The 4,704-nt window shown below is 31.8% G+C and overlaps 1 long non-coding RNA gene across 1 annotated transcript; it reads right to left on the reverse strand.

Moving 5' to 3' along the window:
* Positions 1–2,017: 2,017 nt before the first annotated feature.
* On the reverse strand, positions 2,018–3,987 carry LOC139877392 (uncharacterized). Its single transcript, XR_011768560.1, has 4 exons — positions 3,872–3,987; positions 2,959–3,646; positions 2,823–2,863; positions 2,018–2,728 (listed from the first exon to the last, which is right to left on the reverse strand). It is a non-coding gene; the product is annotated as an uncharacterized lncRNA (long non-coding RNA).
* Positions 3,988–4,704: the final 717 nt, after the last annotated feature.

The following is a 4,704-nucleotide window of genomic DNA, read 5'->3' on the forward strand; positions in this document are numbered from 1 at the left end:
TCGATCAATGTGGCAAGCTTGCGTATGGGTGTGCTCGTACAAGATTTGCACAATAGAAACAATAAGCTTTTCAAAAACAAAGATTGGTCGGTGCCTTTTGCTTTCCAAGAGATCCAAGTTCGTAGCTACGAGTGGATAACAAATCGATCAAAAAGAAAATACTTCGATTGGTTTCAATGGTCCCTTAATGCGTACAGTATTGACAGGGCCGACTAAGGCTATGGGCGAAGCGGGCAATGGCCCGGGGCATCACTCGATTAGGGGCATCATTTCGAAAAAAAAATTATTAATACCCATAGTTTAAACTTCATAAAGATATATGTTTGTGTAACTGTTAGGAGCATTTTATAATCATTTCGCCCGGGGCATGCAAAAACTTTGACCAAAGTTTGACCGGCCCTGAGTATTGAAGATCACGGTTAATACCGATTTGTTTGCTCCATGAATGGAGTGTATCGTCTTTTTCTGTATGGTCTATAGCTTTTGGTCATTCCATTGTATCAGTGGCGAAAACAGGAATTTGGGTCACCGGGGGCAAAAATTTTTTATCAAAAGCTACCCAAAAAAACTTCACAAAATGTGACCAAAAAATCGTACTAAATATAACCAACTAAATGTAACAAAAAAAAAACAGTACCAAATTACACTTTTCCTTTACCGAAGATGGGAAGATCGGGAACGGACTACTCAGTATTACTTCGCCAAATCGCCAGACGTCAGAGAAGAGGAGTACGATCGATATCTGCTTCTAATTTGAAAGCTGAAACCACATATACGGTATTACGGAGTATTATTCTAATTAATTGGATGTTGGATACTTGGATCATGAGGCCCAAATATTTAATTTATTGGATCATCTGTTTTGGGCTTGGGACAAAAAAAAAATAAAAAATAAAAAAATAAAAAAATAAAAAAATTTAGGCTAAAATTTTAAAATTCACTGGGGGGCAGGTGCCCCCCTCCCCCTATGTGCTTCCGCCACTGCATTGTATAAGTCATTCCAATGTATAGGTCGATACTAATTTTCGTTGCTTTCTAAGTATTTTCTTCAAGACTTTCATTGTAAATCTTCGGGTTTTTTTATAAAAGTTGTTTGCTTTTAAAAAAAATAGATCGGAGAGAATTGTTAGTTGAATTTCGATTATGGTGTTAAAAAAGACAAGTTATATATGGAACACATGGCCCATATTCGGCATACATATTAGAATTTTATTTATTTATTTATTTATTTATTTTTTTGTAAAGGTTACACAGGCAAACATATTAGAATATTATCACAGGCTAAACTTTTAAAGTGTCGTAAAAGATTGTTTATAAACTAGTTTAATAGGTACGCGCTTCACTGCGAAACGTAAAAATCTTTGTTTGCAATTTCAGATGTTTATACATTTTGAAATAGTGTATGTAATTTCAAAGGGAGGTGATATTTACAAACATGTATTTGATAGATCCACACATATTTGTGGTTAATTTTCAGTTATACCCTTCAATAATTTGAAAATGAAAAATCTGTATAACACATTATTAAGGGTACTTTAGTGAATTTGTTTGGATCTATTAAAAACAAGTTTTGAAATATCAATTCCCAATTTCAAATAATGACAATGTAATTTCTTATTTAAAATTGTATAACTATTATTCAAAACTGTGTAGTCATTATCAAAATTGTATAACCTTTATGTGAAATTTCATAGCAATTATTCGAAATTCCATAGACATTACATAGCCATTGTTTGAAATTGCGTAATCATAATTTCAATTTGCAGAGCCATTATTCAAAAATTCATGTTGATTATGTAGTTGTTATTGGAGCGTTAATTACAATACTAATGTAATGAAAGTAGAGTAAAAATATATAATCAAACTTTCAAAAGAATTGAATAGAAAAAAGAATAGTAAAAAAATATAAGTTTTTATTTATATTTTTGGTCCTGCAACCTTTAGTTCTGTTACAAATTTACTAACTTAAAAAAAAAAAAAAGTTGTCGGTTTGTAAGTAAGATGCCAACCAATCAAATGCTTGTAAACAATACGGTAATTAGTATATTGTTAAATTAAATTACTAAGGATAAATACACATGACTGATTAACAAATTTGAGAAATGATATGGTCACATATATTTAACAAATAAATTCTCACAAACTGACTTGGCAAATGGCAAGGTGAGGTGGATATCCATGTCATTTGGTAGCTACCTCCATATAATTTAGGAAGATTGGTATTTATTAAATTTTCTCTCTCCAAAAAAAAAAAAAAAAAAAAAAAACTGTAACTTTTTATAAATTGCATCTCTATTCTCTCATCGTATATTACCCGAATCCTCTTTCTTTCAAGAAAAATAAAATTCATAATAAACATCCATCGTTGACATAAAGGGATTGTACTAGTTCTGTAAAAACGGAATTTTACTAATATGGTTAATAATGGGATTTAACTAATTGGTTGGTGCTCTCATAGCTGATATAAACCTCCAACTATATTCATGTTAGATTACGGTTCATTTTAGTCTTAATTCATATACCTTGTATACTATCGAGATTTTAACATAAATATGCAGTTTTGGTTAATGTCCCATGGCATACTATGGATTGTTTTTTAGTTTTTGTGTGTTGGTTGTTGAATAATGATAGCATAACTTGGAATGAATCCACCATAGTATAGTGGAAAATTGTTGTATCCATTATGATTTACATCACTTGTTGGAACATAACAGTCAGTATGATTTCCCTGCAATCAAAACTACTAACGTTAATACTTGAGATCAAATAAATAGAATAACAATAAAACATCTACATCTTAGTTTACGTGTTTTTAAAATTACCTCTTTCTCCTTCCTAGAACGTTTCTTTGAAGTTTCATTATCTGCAACTCCCACACCATGTTCATTATTATCAGAATCTTGCAATTTCTACCATCAAAATTAAGCAGAAAATAAAAGGCAATATATAGTTACATACCTTGTTTTTTTCTGGGTACTTGTAAGGATTTTCTCAGACTTCGACTTTAGTCTGTTAGTCGGTGGACGACCTTTTCTACGCACAACTGGAGGATTACGAATCTTAACGTTATCCTTGTTAGAAGCACACGTCTGTGGCGTATACATGGGGCCACTATTGCCAATTCTTACTCCAGCTCGTTGATGGATTTCAATTTGTCTTTTCACACGTGGATTTACTACTCGATAACAACGATAAAATCGTCCTTTACTAGGACTAAAATGGTGATTATGTTCGAGAACAACTTTAGATACATGCCACTTTTTATCAACACCAAAAATTGCACTAACTCGAGCACCACAATCTGTTTTTGTGGTGGGACGAGAGTTCAAACTATTCTTCGATTTCGAGACTGACTTCTGGGCTCGATTACATTCATATGTAACATACTTCGTGGTTTCATCATCATTAGATTTTTGTGAAGATCTTTTATACGCTCCAAATCCCATGTTCTTGCCATAGATTGCATAAAATTTTGCAAGTTCTTCCATCGTGTAAAAATATCATACCAACCTTCGGTTCTTCAATTTCTTCATGTTGAACACTCTTATTATAGTTTACTTGATCACCACAGTTATCCTCATGACTATTTTCCTCATCGTCATTTATCTTGTAGTTGATTTCTTTTTCCAAGTTAGTATAATTCTTCCTACAGTTATTGAAAAACAACATTATGCTCAAGCGAATTTACATCATTAGTCCACAGTTGAATGAAGTGCAAACAAAAAATAAATGTTTATCTTAATTAAAAACCTACGCATAATTTGGATTGTGTGAAATAGTTTTACATATTTAATATTCAATACATACAAAGTGTATCAAATATCAATCCATAGAAAATCACGAATTTATCATGTACCAATTGAATGCTTACCCATTGTCGACTTCCTCATCACTTCTCAAATTCTTTACTTCTCCATCCAAGTTCTGAATTTTGCCATTTCGGGAGTTTTTGATGTTTCTGAATGATAATCATCATCATCATCATCATCATCATCATTCAAAGGAGAACTAAAAGAAGATGATTGATCTGATTCAATTGGTGAAGAACATAAAGATGAAGATTCAACCATGTTGGTGAAGGCGAATGAGAAGTTACAGTATTACGGTATTACTCCGTGTTAATTTCGATTAAGAGAATATAATTCATATCATCATAATTTAATAATTGAGATATTAATAATTATTATTAGGTATAAATTCATTCACGGCAAAGATATTTAATTAAAAGAAAAAATCTTCCTAAATTATATGGATGTAGTTACCAAATGACATGGATGTCCACCTCACCTTGTCAAGTCAGTTTGTGAGAATTTATTTGTAAAAGACAAAATTGTTGAAATGGTCCATGTGATTTGTAACAAAATGCTGGTTTAGTCCCTGTGATTTTTTTGACGTATTTCGTCCTCGTGGTATGTTAATATTGCTGATTTAGTCTATATTTCTGACGGGCGTTAAAAAATTCCGTTAGCTCCAATCACATGCCACCCACATGAGGGTAAAAACGTCCTTTTATCTTTTTCTTTGAAGAAAATTGCTGATATAGTCCTTGTTCATCACCTATCTTCATCTTCTTCAAATCACAAAACCCAAAATTAAAAAATTAAAAAAAAGAAACTCTTTCCTCTTACTTCAACAAACCCCCTGACATCCTTCATTTTCAACTTACCCATATTCATAAAATCAAATTACAAATCAACTTTTGAT

Source organism: Rutidosis leptorrhynchoides, chromosome 11 (genome assembly GCF_046630445.1).
Source record: "Rutidosis leptorrhynchoides isolate AG116_Rl617_1_P2 chromosome 11, CSIRO_AGI_Rlap_v1, whole genome shotgun sequence".
Lineage (NCBI taxonomy): Eukaryota > Viridiplantae > Streptophyta > Magnoliopsida > Asterales > Asteraceae > Rutidosis > Rutidosis leptorrhynchoides.